This window comes from Chiloscyllium plagiosum, unplaced genomic scaffold (assembly GCF_037043375.1).
Source record: "Chiloscyllium plagiosum isolate Xiang-an unplaced genomic scaffold, Cpla_swu_hap1 HiC_scaffold_16, whole genome shotgun sequence".
Lineage (NCBI taxonomy): Eukaryota > Metazoa > Chordata > Chondrichthyes > Orectolobiformes > Hemiscylliidae > Chiloscyllium > Chiloscyllium plagiosum.
In genome coordinates, this window is record NW_028270154.1 from 80,333,758 (window position 1) to 80,349,206 (window position 15,449).

The 15,449-nt window shown below is 40.6% G+C and overlaps 1 long non-coding RNA gene across 1 annotated transcript in view; it reads left to right on the forward strand.

The window, feature by feature from the left end:
* The window catches only part of LOC148147583 (uncharacterized), a 53,149-nt gene extending 40,182 nt beyond the window's left edge, over window positions 1-12,967 (forward strand). The window contains exons 2-3 of the long non-coding RNA XR_015759682.1: window positions 7,029-7,190; window positions 8,000-12,967. This is a non-coding gene — a long non-coding RNA (uncharacterized LOC148147583). The remainder of the gene's footprint in view (window positions 1-7,028; window positions 7,191-7,999) is intronic.
* Window positions 12,968-15,449: the final 2,482 nt, after the last annotated feature.

Genomic DNA, 15,449 nt, shown 5'->3' on the forward strand with positions numbered 1-15,449 from the left:
TTTATTGTATCCGTTGCTCCCGATGCGGTCTCCTCTACATTGGGGAGACTGGGCGCCTCCTAGCAGAGCGCTTTAGGGAACATCTCCGAGACACCCGCACCAATCAACCAAACCGCCCCGTGGCCCAACATTTCAACTCCCCCTCCCACTCTGCCGAGGATTTGGAGGTCCTGGTCCTCCTTCACCGCCGCTCCTCACCACCAGACGCCTGGAGGAAGAATGCCTCATCTTCCGCCTCGGAACACTTCAACCCCAGGGCATCAATGTGGACTTCAACAGCTTCCTCATTTCCCCTTCCCCCACCTCATCCTAGTTTCAAACTTCCAGCTCCGCACTGTCCCCTTGACTTGTCCGGACTTGTCCGACCTGCCTAGCTCCTTTTCCACCTATCCACTCCACCCTCTCCTCCCTGACCTATCACCTTCATTTCCTCCCCCACTCACCTATTGTACTCTATGCTACTTTCTCCCCACCCCCACCCTCCTCTAGCTTAACTCTCCAGGCTCAGGCTCTCTGCCTTTATTCCTGATGAAGGGCTTTTGCCCGAAACGTCGATTTTGCTCCTCGTCAGATGCTGCCTGAATTGCTGAGCTCTTCCAGCACCACTGATCCAGAATCTGGTTTCCAGCATCTGCAGTCATTGTTTTTACCTCTATGCTAAATGTGAGGCAGTTGTGATCACTTTCACCAAAGTGCTCTCCCACCGCGGAATCTGACATCTGTCCTGGCTCTTTGCAGAGCACCAAATCCAAAATGGCCTCTCCCCTCGTTGGTCTGTCTGCATACTGAGTAAGGAAACCCTCTTGAACACACCTGACAAAAACGGCTCCCTCCAAACCATCTGCACTTAGGAGGTTCCAGTCGATATTGAGAAAGTTGAAATCATCCATAACAACAAGTGTATGCTCCACTAATTTATCTCCCTCATATTGACAGGGTTACCACTACTCACTCTCACCTTGCCACTGCTCATGGACTGCAAATCTCACTACAGCACCATGTCCATTCAGTGGTTTCGATCTACCTCAACCTGTCTATTTCTGCCAGCCTCAGAATACTATGTCCCCAATTCGATGTGATTCTCCTACTTGACATCACTTATTAAAGTAATCCAGACTGTGCTAGGAATTATACCTGAAATCAATTTAACATAATCAGTTGGGTTCACAGAATGATGTGTTTGCATGTGCTAGAAGCGACATAAATTTATAGATGGGATCTTGGGGTTTTTTGGGGAAATCATAGAAACATTGCACCTTTGTCATTGAAAAGCAAAGAGGTCATGGGGACTTCCATTCTCTGGTGTTTTCACATGGTAACAACTTGACCAATCAGAGTCTATCTGTCTGGTCTGAGAATTAAGATTGACAGTTAAGTTTTCTTGCTGCATCTCAAATCAAATGACGTCCCTTTGGTCACAGGTGATTTTTGCATTTTGGAATATCCGCAGGATGAAAAGCTTTGACTTTTTGTTTCTGTTTAGCAATGGTTAACCATATAATTGAATAAAGCATCCAGGTAGGATAGCCCCAGAGAAAAGAAATTCACACAACCATTCAGATGAGGATGAGGTGGAGAAATTAACGCACAACCATAATGGGAAGGTTAAGCTGGGAGCAGAGATTCTACACTGTGCCAGAAGCTCTTTTGCGAAAATGCTAAAGTGAACGGGTACTCAAGGAAAGCAGCTGTGAAACCAAGCTAATGCCAGCTGCAGAACTGATACTCTGCAGCCAAGAACAACTCCAATTAGAGGGACACACAAAGGAAATGTTGTATTTTCAACGTCACTGAAATAGATGGCCCTGCTATTATGAGCATTCACAAAGCGCTGAAGATTACCTCATTAACTGATGAAGGGAAGGAGACAGCACTGAGAGTGGAAGATTATGCATGCAACGAAAAACACCATTCAATCAGGAACAAGGAAGAACTGATCCCAATGTTTTGAAAAGAGATTGGGTGCTTTGAAAACATTGACCATCATATTGTTATTGATCGCATGATGTAATCAATGGTACCTTTGCCCATACAATGTACTAAGAGAACTAACAGGAAAGTTGGAAGGAATCACCAAGAAATGGGTAAGAAGAAGGTAATTTCCAGAGTTACAGAGATTGATGAAAGAGAATTATTTGCACTTTGATATGGATGCCAAAAATCCCATACTCCATGAAAATTCCATAAACCGAATCACAATGAGAGAAAGTTCACAGTGATAAATGATATGCATTCACTGCAGCAAATGTACAGTCAAAATCTGTGTAAAACTCCATTAAGAGTGTAAAGGTTACTCTTGAAACTTCAGGGATATAACTTCACTCTGAAATACAAGCCAGGAAGAGAGATGGTATGAACAGGTGCTCAATTTGCTTCTGACCGCAGGAGAAACATGAGATAAAAGATCTCAGTACAAAAATCCACCAGCTGGTTAACATAACCTTACCAAAATTAAGCTAAATTGGAGATGAAGCCATTGAAGATGAAGAGTTATGGATTCTCAACAAGTGATTCAAGGATGGTCTGATCAGATATAGCAAACAGAGGCAGGAATGCAGCAGCAACACTGATCTATCAGAGACAACATCTCACTGAGAGATGCTGTTCTGCCAGCTGGGGCCACACCCCAAAGGAAGGCAGGAAAAGGCCTGAAAGCCACAGGAGAATGGAAAGGTGTAACCTCAGAGTCAGATCAGCTCTGTAGTCATCTATGAAATCATCTAAAGATAGGTGCTCATATGCAAGGCATACCAGAAGTACATGGCAGAATGTAAGGTGATAGTTACTAATGCCTCACCCCTCCCCAGCAATCACCCCGCCCCACCCCCCAGACTACATCAGAGCTGATTTGTTCACAGACAATCAAGAATGCTATCTCAGAATTGCAGATTACCAGGCAAGGTTCTCTTTTATCTGAAAGGTGAACAATTTGAGAGCTACAACAAGCATCTCAGCTGTACAAGTTATGTTCACAAAACTAGGGCTTCCTGGAGATATTATACCATATGATGGAACCCAATACATCTCCAGAGAACTTAAAAGATTTGCTGAATGGTATGGGTTCAAAATTATTACTCAACGGCGCACAGGTCTTTAGAAAGGCACTCTGGACAATCAAGAGAATCCTCACAAAATGTGGAAATGCAAGGCTGGGCACAACCTTGCCTTATAGTCTCTCCAATCTATGCCTCTAAAGGCTGATATGAAATCACTGGCTAGACAGAAAAACATCTATTAACTGTTGTTTCTTTCCACTTTATGTTGCCACTGTCACTTTTATTTCATGACTATAACTGTGCTCCCAATTCTGTTGTGCAACACTTTATCAAATGCATTTTGGATATCTGTGTGCACCATACCAACATTGTTTTCCTTATAAACCTTTTGTAAATTAGAATTTGAATCCCTACAGTGTGGAAACAGACCCTTTGGCCCAACAACTCCACAAGAACTTTCAAAGAGTATCCCAGCCAGACCCATTCCCCTACCCTATTACTCTGCATTTCCCCTGACTAATGCAACTAACCTACACATCCCTGGACACTATGGGCAATTTAACTTGGCCAGTTCACCTAACCTGCACATCTTTGGATTGTGGGAGGAAACCGGAGCACCCAGAAGAAACCCACGCAGACACAGGAAGAATCTGCAAACTCCACACAGACAGTAACCCAAGGCTGGAATTGTACCTGGGTCCCTGGTGCTGTAAGGCAGTAGTGCTAACCACTGAGCCACCATGCCACCCACTAAAATTGCAGGCCTCTTATCTCCCTGCCAAATCTGGTTTCATAGAATCCCAACAGTATGGAAACAGTCCATCTGGCCCAACAAGTCCACACCGATCCTCTGAAGTGTAACCCATCCAGGCCCATTCTCCTACCCTATTACTCTACATTAACTCTGACTAATGCACCTAACCTACACATCCCTGAATGCTATGGGCAATTTAGCACAGCCAATTCACCTAACCTGCACATCTTTGTGTCACCACATCACAAAGTTCCAGCCAGTGAGTTAAACATTATTTGCCCATAACAAATCCATTGCTGGCTTTCCTTAGTTAACTTACATTCACAAAAGTGGCTATTATGTTTGTCCTGAATTATTGCTGCTCAGAGGTCCCCACTCCCCAAGTTAAACTTTCTTGCAGCTGTTGGGCTTATTTTTCCACCATTTTTGAAGGGTATAACGATTCTCTAGCACCATTGCTAGACTTAAGGAAAACTGGAAGATGATGGCCAATGCCTTTCTCCTATAAGAACAGTCCATCCAATCCCTCCCCCTTATCAAATTTATATCCTTCAAGTGTTTGAACCATCACCCTCTTCACCAGAATCGATCACTTAATCTGAGCTATCAACATCTTTTTTCCACCAGCACTCCACTGCCACACCCCTCCCAACTACGGCATAAATGCTGCCCTCACCCACACTTCACTTAGTTATCCAGACTTGAAACATTAGCTTGGTCTCTCTCCAAGGATGCTGTCTGACTCACTGTGATCTCTGTGTTGTTTTCAGTACCTATGCGACATCTTCTTTCCTTAATGGCAGATGCAAAATATTCACTTAGTAGCTTATCTATGCCCCTTACCTCCATGCATAAATCCCTTTTGGTTTCTAATTAGCACCACTCAGCACCCTTTTATATGCCTATAGAAGCCTTTGGGATTGTCTTTAATCCTGGCTACCAGTCTCTTCTCATATTATCTTTCTTCACTTCTCTTAGAGTCATGGAGTTCTTACAGCACAAAACAAAGCCCTTTGACCCAAGATGTCTGCAACGGTTATCAATGACCTATCCATTCTAATCCCATCTTCCGGCATATTTAACCTTGTGTGCTATAGTGTTTCAAGTGCTCACCTAAATACTGCCTACAGGATGGATCCTGCCTCTACCACTCATCACTATCTGAACGAAAAAGTATTCCTTAAATCCCTTCGAAACCACCTGCCCATTACATTAAACCTGTGACCCTGGTTACTGACCCCTCTACTAAAGGGAAATGTTTTTCCCTACATACCCATTCTCTGCCTTTCAGGACTTTGTTCACCTCAGTCAGTTCCCCCTTCAACTTTCTTAGCTCAAAGTAAAACAACATCAACCTATCTAGTCTCTCTTCATAAATCGCTCCGGCCCAGGCAGCACCTTGGTGAATCTTCTCTGCACTGTCTCCAGTGAAATCACATCCCTCCCATAGAGTGCTCACCAGAACTACCCACAGTACTCCAGCTGTGGCCTTATTAATGTTTTATACAGCTCCATTGTCTTATTTCCTTTTTCACATTCCCCCTGAACTGCTGAGAAATATATATTTTTCAGAAAGAGGGATTTGAGGAATGTTATATTGTAAAATGATACCTAAAGGAATAGGAACCAATTGTTACAAGGCTGTGCATCCCAGGTTTCACATTTTATGGCTGCACCACAGTCATGTGCTGAGTAACAATGTATCAATCAGTGCACCAGCCATATGCAGAGTTGAAAGAAATGTACTCAATGAAACTGCAGGATTTTAAGTTTAATATGTGATTATTTCTAACTTATGGGAACCCAGAAGATGTAACAAACTCAATTTCTTGAGTGTTTTATTCTGCGTTCAGTTTCTTCCTGAGGTACAGTGTCTGTGCTCATTTGTCTCTCAGCAGGCGTTGCATAAGATCTAAATCCTGTGCCAAATGTACTCTGAAATGCTGCTTAGAAATCCAGGCCTACCTATTGCTTCATTTATTAATTCACATGAAAAAGTAGGTTTGAGTGCACAGTGGAAGACATCATTCTAAAGTTAATAAGCAATGGAAAAAGTGCTTTCTTAATTTCTCGCACGCTAATTGCGTCGCTATGTCTTGTACAAGCCAACATTTTCAGAGGTCTATACTTACACCCTCCCTACATTTCCGTATAGAGTGAAAGCAAAACGCTATGCATGCTGGAAATCTGAAATACATGGAATGCTGGAGAAACTCAGCAGGTCTGAGGCACCTGTGAGGAGAGAAACAAATTTAACATTTCGGGTACAGTACGATTCTTCTTCAAAGCCTTCAGAAGAAGAGTCACACTGGACAAGAAACATTTACTCTGTTTCGCTCCCCACAGATGCTGCCGGACCTGCTGAGTTTCTGCAGCATTCTCTGTTTGTTTTCGTGATGCACCAATTCTCAGTGACAACATGTCTCCCTTGACAAAGTATTACATTGAGGGTTACGAACCCTCATTGACATTATGTCTACATTTAACCAGTATTACATTCCGAGTACCAATGGTCAGTGATATTGTGCCTGAATTGAGGATACATGGAATTCCACTACAAGGGAATAGAGGCTTAAGTGGGAGACCAGGTGGGAAAGCAGAGTTAAAGGTCACAGCCATGAGATCAGCCATGATCTATTGCATGGTGGAATGGGCTCGTGGGGCCGAACGGCCTATGCTTGCTCCTATTTCTTATCATTCTTTATTTTATGAATTCAAGCATAAAGATTAAGAATATTCGATTAATCTGACACAATGTTTTCGACTACTAATAGATAAAGTTAATGGCAGTTGTCTTTTCCCTAGGATGTGGGATTTCAAGTCTAGAGGGTGCATTTTTAAGGTGGGAGGAGAGAGATTTAAAAAAGACATGGGGCAAATATTTTACACAAAGGATGGTCCGCATGTGGAGTGGACTTCCTGAGGAATTGGTGGATGTGGGCACAACTACAATGTTTAAAAGACATTTGGATAAGTACATGATTAGAAAAGGCTTGGAGGGATATGGGCCAGGAGCACGCAGGTGGGACTGGTTTAGTTTGGGATTACATTTGACATGGACTGGTTGGACTGAAGGATCTGTTTCCGTGCGGTATGACTCTATCACTCGAAAGAAAATACTTTTTTTTAAAAGCGAGGTATCATAATGCAAATAGAAATGGGATGGACCGTATTTTTTAACTTACCAAAATGTCTTTTCTTTGCTGTAGGGACTCTGAGTACCCCGTTGAGTTATTGTCTTCTCTCTAATTTACCTTGCCGTATTTTTTTCCCAACAGATCGGCTCTATTTTAGCGCTGGGACCAGATTGAAGGAAGCTAGCACAGTAACAAATGGGAGCTGACTAGGCTGGCGTAAGGAAGCTAAAAAAACACTTAAGCGAAATAAATTAAAAGAAAATCAAACATGGAGGATTATAATAGATGGGCTTGTGTTGCAGGGTAAGCATTATTTGATTGATGTCGTCGTGTAACGATAAATAGGTTCCAGGTGAGGGAGATTAACCAAAGTATTAAGATGCCAAACGCTTCTCCATTTATAGAATAATTGGACAGAATTATCATTGTTGACGGGTGACTTGGCTAATATCTCTCACCTGGAGCCCATTTATTGCTACATAATCTCCGACCATTGAGAAGACGCTCTCCCAGCAACACTAAGTAGCCTATTAGAGAAAACGCGAGCCAATCAGAGAGAAGCGACAGATTACCCGAGAGAGTACAAAAAAAGTGAATGGAGCTTTTACTTCGCCTACGACAAGGGAGAGGCTTCAATGCTCCATACAATCCCACTAGTGTTTGCCATTTTAATGAAAATTGTGTCCACTGATTGCAATAATTAGGAAAATATGGCTTTAAAAAGAGGTCTATTTTTGTCGGCTACAACTATACAATGGAAAAATTGTAAAAGTAAAATCAAATTATAAAATAAAATGCACATAATTGTGATGTTATGAGTAACAATTACCCAGAACGCACTTTGTGATAGCACTGCGTACATTTACCCAGAATGCATTGCATGAAGGAGAAGCAATGGCATCTCCCAGGTGATGATTTCCTAATTGGGAGGCTCCACAACACAGAAGTGCACTTCACAGAAGCCTCTGCTTATCAGTAAATTATTGAAATTTATTTTCTTTAAAAATTGGATACAGCTTTAAATTTGCGTTGTTTCATTTTGTAATTAAAGTCACATTTAGCATGAATTTCCATTTTTAAACACTAACGATTTGTTCCCTCAATATTTGCAGGCATTTGATTACACAGAGTGCTAATGCAGAGTCCATGGATGAATCCTAATGCACGGTGTCTACAGATGAATCCTAGTAAAGTGCACTGACGGCAACTCATTAATATCCCTTTGAAGCCCACCACAGATCGGAGCAAAAAAACTGCTATTGCCACACAATAAAACAGAAACACTTAAAAAGATGCCTATGAACAAATGACATTAGTATGCAATATAACGGTATGCTATATGCAAGAAAAGAATTTAGTAGCAGAGAGCATAGGGTGAATTCCAGGTTTTGTTCTGAACTGAAATTCCGGGTGAAGCCAATCAAACTTTAACACAGTAATTTCTCATCTAAAACCATGATCTTCTCTTTGATTGAATGTGGATCACAGCTATAATGCAAACTTATTGGGATTTGCCAGACTGTAGTCGGGATGGCTCATTTTACCCACAACTTGTTTGCATAAAAGAATTGAACAGAAATGTTCCTGGCTGTCAGTAAAACAGCCTCCTGTGTCCTGCCTCTTCACTATGTTTACGAAATGAAAGGTTGAAATCAAAAGTTTGTTCAGCCTACTCGAGTCCATCATCCTAATCTTCGAGCTCTCCCACTCTGATGCCAGTCTGTGTAATGAGTGCCCCTGTAAGTAAAGGTGAATCCTCTATTTCCCACAAATCATACATTTGTGAAAAACTCAGTCAAGCTGCCCTTAATTAAAATAAATAAACAGAATATCTCAGATTCCATTTCTGCTGGGGCAGGTTCCGCCTACTCCAGACACATAGACTTTTAAGATTACTGCTGCCTAGCAGATTATCTCGGATGTTTCTCTTACCTTGTGTGACATCCAATGGGAATATTGTTTTCACTCGTCAACAGGCTGAAACTTCCTTTGAAGAGATCTATGAACACATACACCATCGTAAATTGAACACTGCTTTACCTTCCTTAAATAATCTGGTAATACTTTGTGTCAAGGGTTCACCCAAACTTAGATATAAGTGCTTAAACGAAGCAAATTTCACTGAGGAGCATGAATATACACAAAGGAAACTTTTGTTTATGATTCAAAGGTAATAATACTGGATTTAAAGCATTTTGCAACTCAGATCAAAAATAAAAGTTGCAACATCCAACCTGTAGGACAAATGCCTAATCGAATGAGCTGGACAGTCTTTATCTGTCCCCTGGATGGTGAGAGTCCCACCATTCAACATGAGTTTTTTTTAATTTTATAGAGTCCCTCCAGCATGGAAGCAGGCCATTTGACCCATCGAGTCTACACTGACCCTCCAAAGAGCATCCCTCCCAAATCCGCTCCCCCCCCAACCCTATCCCTGTAACCCTGCATTTCCCATGTCTAGACCACCCAACTCACATATCCCCAGGCACCCTGAGCAATTTAGCATGGCCAATCCACCTAACCTGCACATCTTTGGACCGTGGGAGGAAACCGAAGGAAGCCCACGCAGACACGGGGAGAATTTGAAACACCTCAATCTGTATTCATTCCAATCAACCTTAATCTACAAATCAGCATTCAATAAAGATGTTTTGACAACACCTAATTCAGTGTACCTGGGTAAAGATGCGGGTCAACTCCATCACTAATGACATTGTGGCTCTACTTACACCAAATGGGCTGCAGTGATTCAAGAATGCAACTCACCACCACCTTCTTCTGGCAAACTAGGAATGGCCAATAAATGCCAGCCCAGCTGAAGTGAATAAAAGAAAGATTCACCTGTGTCCATTTGATATTTTCACCAGATCCACAACAGTCCTGCTTTTTACACATTTAACTAAAATTTAATGGAAACCTAAGTCCTTAATTTCAATTGAGAACTGCCAGTCCAACAGGTTTGCTATTCCAATGGAGATGAAAAGATCTTTGAGGATGAGAGATGTGTTGAGAATAAACAACCCTTCATAGTTCACAAGGAAATGGCTCTTCTGTTTGTCCACTGACAAACGACAAAAAGTCAAGAAACATCAAGAATTACTGTTGAGTTGGAGAAATTCATTCAAGTGACAATGCCACTCAGGGCAGACTGCATGGTGGGCCAGTACCCATCATCGTCATATGGCACTCCTTAATGATATAACCACCCCTACCCTCCCTGCTCTGGAGAAATTTGGTGATGCAACACAAACGCATTTCTCCCCCACAACAGCTTTAATTCTCTGACTTACACTAACTGCCAAGGAAGCTCTGCTTTGCAAAATTACCATTGCACTGTTTATTCTGATCTTACCAATTCCTCTTCACAGGGCAAACTGTTAAAAGGTTAGTGGGACTATAAACAAAATACTTCCGTGTTACTAAATCTAATCATTCAATATTGTCCATAAATTATTAGAAATCTTGCTTTGCACTTTACGCCCACAAATGTCACTCAGGTTGTCGTGATTTTCTGTCATATTTTTGTCTCCGCATTTCCCCCTGGTAACTCCAACATGAACACTTCCCATTCAATATTCGATGTCAACATCAAGCCATTTTTGGATACTATATTGCTCTATGGAACAAGTTTACTCAGTCTCTTCCTTAATTCCATTAGCAACATTTGCATGTATAAATTTTTATATATGCATAAAATGACCTGAGATAACATCATGGCAAAGTTAATGGTAGTATATTATTATTTGTACATAATTAAACTGTCAAATCACAATTGGTTGATGTGTAGACTGAACTCTGTGTTCTGATTGCTTTGAGGTTAAGGGATTATAAAGCATAAACCATGACTGAAAATTAAAGTTTGCCCAATAAATACTCAGAGTGTTAACACAAAATGCACAGAACAAACATCAGAAAAATGGTTAGACTTACTAATACAATTGTTAGAGAGCAAACTACTATCATATCATATAACAAGCACAAAATTCAAATCCCTGCACACAAACAGTTGGATTAATGCTAATTGTATTTAATAAATTTTGCAGTGAACTATTTAAGTCAGCACACTACAGGCCCCAGAGGGTGTGTAACGCATAGCATGGTGCAGTCCTAATTCCCTGTTCAAAACATCCCAAAATGCTGTTTACTAAATTGCAAATGTTGCATTTTAAACCCCAACTCACCAATTCCTTTGGAACATTACATATATATTAATGTATCGTTTAATTCCGCCAGACCACAATTCTCAGATAACTAGCAACACATATAAATGCACTCCTACAAATCCCTGTATACAAGATTCCCCAAACACAATTAATCACAGAGCCAATGCATTCCATTTTAAACCCCTTGGACAGTACTGTGGTTCCTGGAATACATATCACTGGTGTATTTTAAATCCCCAGTCAACCATTCCTCCACTGCTGATGGCATACGGTATAGCAAGGCAATCGCTTAAATTCCTACACACAAGCTCCAACACCACGAGGAATGATGGATTGGTTAGAGGGAGTTACAGTGGAGTAGCTTCTTCCTATCAATCCATTTTATTTTGCCAAGAAGAGTGCTGAAAGTTCTGCTCTATTGATTGGAGATACATCAGTTGGAAAATTGAGCCCACTAAATTACTCAAAGACATGGTGCTAAACGATTTAAAGTGGAACGCCTATATTGATTAATTGTTCAGGAAAACAAATAATAGACTACCATCATAGCAGTGTAAAGAGTGATGGATTTATGAAAACAGATTTCTTAAGCTTTTTTTTAACCAAAGTTGATAGCAGACTCAGAACAAGAATAGCAAGAGTCATTCTGACAAGCTAAAGGGGATTCCCCCTGTCAAGATCCCTCAGAATCTTAACTTCATAAAACAATAGCCTTTATTCCAAAAGCTATCTCATGATCATTCAGATGATTATATATGTATATCTCTCCTTGAGTAAGATGATCAAAACTGTATATAATAGTCCAACAAACTGTCCAGTTGTTGCAAAACTTCCCTACTATTATACATAAATTCCCAGCTCGGCAAACAGAACCACAACAACGAGCACCTGAGCTACAAATCTTCTCACAAACTTTGAACTATTATACATAGTCTCCCACGCACTAAGGCCAACATTTGAGAGAGGTGATGGCCTGGTGGCTCAGTGGTTAGCACAATTACCTCAGAGTGCCAGGGTTCCAGTTTTGATTCCACTCTCAGGTGTGGAGTTTTCACATTCTCCCCGTGACTGCATGTATTTCCTCCCACAGTCCAACGATGTGCAAGTTAGGTGGATTAGCTAAGTTTCTCATAGTGTTCAGGGATGTGGAGGTTAGGCACATTAGCCCTGGGAAATGCAGAGTTACAGGGATAGGCTAGAGGGATGTGTCTGATTGGGAAGCTCTTTGGAGGGTCGGTGTGGACTCGTTGGGCCGAATGGACGATTTCCACACTGTGTAGCAATTCTATAGATTCTATAGATATCGTTCCTGTCTGATCTATTTGCTTGATCAGATTGCGTTTAACAGTTGTGTCCCTTTCACGAGAGGTCAAGAATGTTATGACAAATTAATGTTTTCAAAATAAGGAATACATGTTAATAATTAGGTAAAAGAATGTTTCATAAAGCTAAAATGAAAACATTATTGTGTATACTGATTCATTCTCCAAAGAGTCCATTGATTAGGAGACGACCAACAAATGAAGGTAAGAAGAAAATAGAAGCCCTGTAGTTCTGGTCATCCAACATGTTGGAGAATATGATTAGGAAAATATACAAAAACAATATTTGGAATTAAAACGTCTTCAAATGTAGATGACAGGCAATATCTTTATGGCTGTAATTGCTACATAAAATAGTCTAAGATAGTTAATCCTTATCCTATCTGTATGCTTAGTCTTTGGAATGGAAGATTAGTTTATTATCTTCCAAGACCCATGCTAGGGAGATTTTTGCAATCTTGGTATGCTGAGTTTATAAAATCTCATTTATGTCAAGAGTTATGGCAAAGGACATGATGATGTATTGGCCTTTTAACTTAAAAGCAAGACCACTGTACTGAAAGGAGATAAAGAGGGAAGCATCTGGAGGATAGAGCTCACTGTGTAATGTATTTTATCTATTGTGACTGCATTTTCTCTTTCCCTGTGACCCCATAAAATATTTTATAAAAATTTAAAATACTTGACTGTTGTTGATTACATTCTCGGCATGAAGGACAGCAACATTTGGCCATGGTATTACAAAATCCATATTTCTCATCAGCATATTCGAAATTACATTTACTTTTGATTCCTTCTCCTGCTAACTAACCTAATCCCCTACACAATCCAAAACCCCAGCAAACCCCCACATGTTGATAAGTCTTGAGAACGTATCTATGGACAAGTTAGTATTTCGTGGTCTGTTTGATGGAGGTTTATTCGCAATCTCAAACACTATTTCCTCAGTGTTAGCTGTTAACTGTTCTAGGAGACATCTTAGTGGGTAAATTTGGATGGAAGTTGTTTCTCCAATTTCTGCACCATTAAATCATTTCCCCAGATTTCATTGTACTTTTTAAGCCTTCTTGTTAACTGCCTGTCGATTTAGTTCCCAACACATTTGATTTTGCCAGTGGTATAGCAGCTGGAAACTATCTGAGTATTCACTGCTAAGATACCCTAGGTAACCTGGAATAAGATTTGTGCAAAGAAAACAGGAAGTATTGGAGATATTCAGCAAATCAGACAGCATTTGGGGACAGAGAAATAAATTTCGCCTTCCAGGTCAATGATTTTTCATCAGAACTAGGAAGACTTTGAGGTATAACAGGTTTGAGAACAACAATCAAAGCAAAATAGAAGAATTTGTGTATTTAAAATTTATGAAAACATTTAACAGTAAGAATTGAAACTTCAATACACTTTTTAAACTTTTGTTTGTACTTTCATGCATTCCTGATGAAGGACTTATGCCCGAAACATCGACTGTCCTGCTCCTTGGAAGCTGCCTGACCTGCTGTGCTTTTCCAGCACCACACTATTTGACTCTTTCAGTACAAAGACCAGTTCATATTATTAATAGGATGCAATGTCACAACTCACTAAGGTTTCTTCAACAATACCTCCCAAACATAAGAACGTGAGAAATGGAGCAGGAGTAGTCCCTTCAGCCTCACAACAACACAGCAAGGCCATGGCTGACCTGTCTCGGGATTCAATTCCTCTTTCATGCCAGTTCATTATAACCCACAACTCCCTAAAACTTCAAAAATCTTTCTATCTCCTCTTCAAATATTTGCATGACCTAGCCCTCGTGACACTCTTGGTAGAGAATTCCAATGATTCAGTGCCTTTTGAAAAAGATGTTCCTTTGAATCTCAGTTTTAAATGTGAATCCCCTGTAACAAGTTTGACATTCCCCCACAGTGGAAACATTTTCTCAACATCTATCCTATCAAGAATCTTAATAAAAACTGCGGATGCTGGAAATCTGAAATGAACATGAGAGGTAAGCAGAGTTAATGTTTCCTGATGAAAGGTTTTTGCCTGAAACGTCAATTCTCCTGCTCCTCAGATGCTGCCTGACCTGCTGTGCTTTTCCAGCACCACGCTCTTGACCCTAATCTCCAGCATCTGCAGTCCCCACTTTTGCCTTAATGTTTCTGAAGAAGACTTATACTGGACATGAAAAATAACTCTGATTCTCTCTCCAAAGACTGTCGAGTTGCTCCAGCAAATTCTCATCAAAGAATCATAGAACCCCTATAGTTTGGAAATAGGCTGTTTGGTCCAACAAGTCCACACCAGCCCTCTGAAGAGTAACCTACCCAGACCCATTCCTCTACATTTATCTCTAACTAATGCACCTAACCTACACATCCCTGAACACTATGGGCAATTTAGCATGGCCAATTCACCTAACTTGCACAGTGGGAGGAAACCAGAGCACCTGGAGGAAACCCACATTAACATGGGGAGAATGTGCAAACTCCACACAGCCAGTTACCTGAGGCTGGAATTGAACCCAGGTCCTTGGCGCTGTGAGGCAACAGTGCTAACCACTGAGCCACCGTGTCGCCATTCTCTCTGTTCCTGTTTGATTTATCCTTTGGTTTCATGATCGTTTAACTTTTATTCACTTTGACACATGTAAAGTGACAATCATCCAAAGCAGAGTTCCAATGTGATAAAGGACCATGTCCTTATTGGTTTTGTTTCTCCATTGGTTTCAGCCAATCACAGATATTATTTGATGATGACCTCCTGGTATATTGATGCAAGTTCCAATACTTTTTGTTGCCTCCTTATGCACCAGTAGTTTACGGATTTAAACTGGTCTATTCAGAAAGACTGACTAAAGTAGCTCCACGAACAAGGTAGAGAGCTGAATGGTGCATAAATAGTTTTTTCTCCATTTTAATGCTGCATTAAGGAAAAGTAAATATTTTGCTTGCTTTTAAAACAAAGAAGAAGCAAGTGATTTTCAGGTTGGCTTAAAATTAGAGTAATGTTTTAAAATTTATTGCAAAAATACATTTAATTCATAAAAATAAATCTTGCATGTTTTAACTAAACATATTCAGTTTGTGATTCTT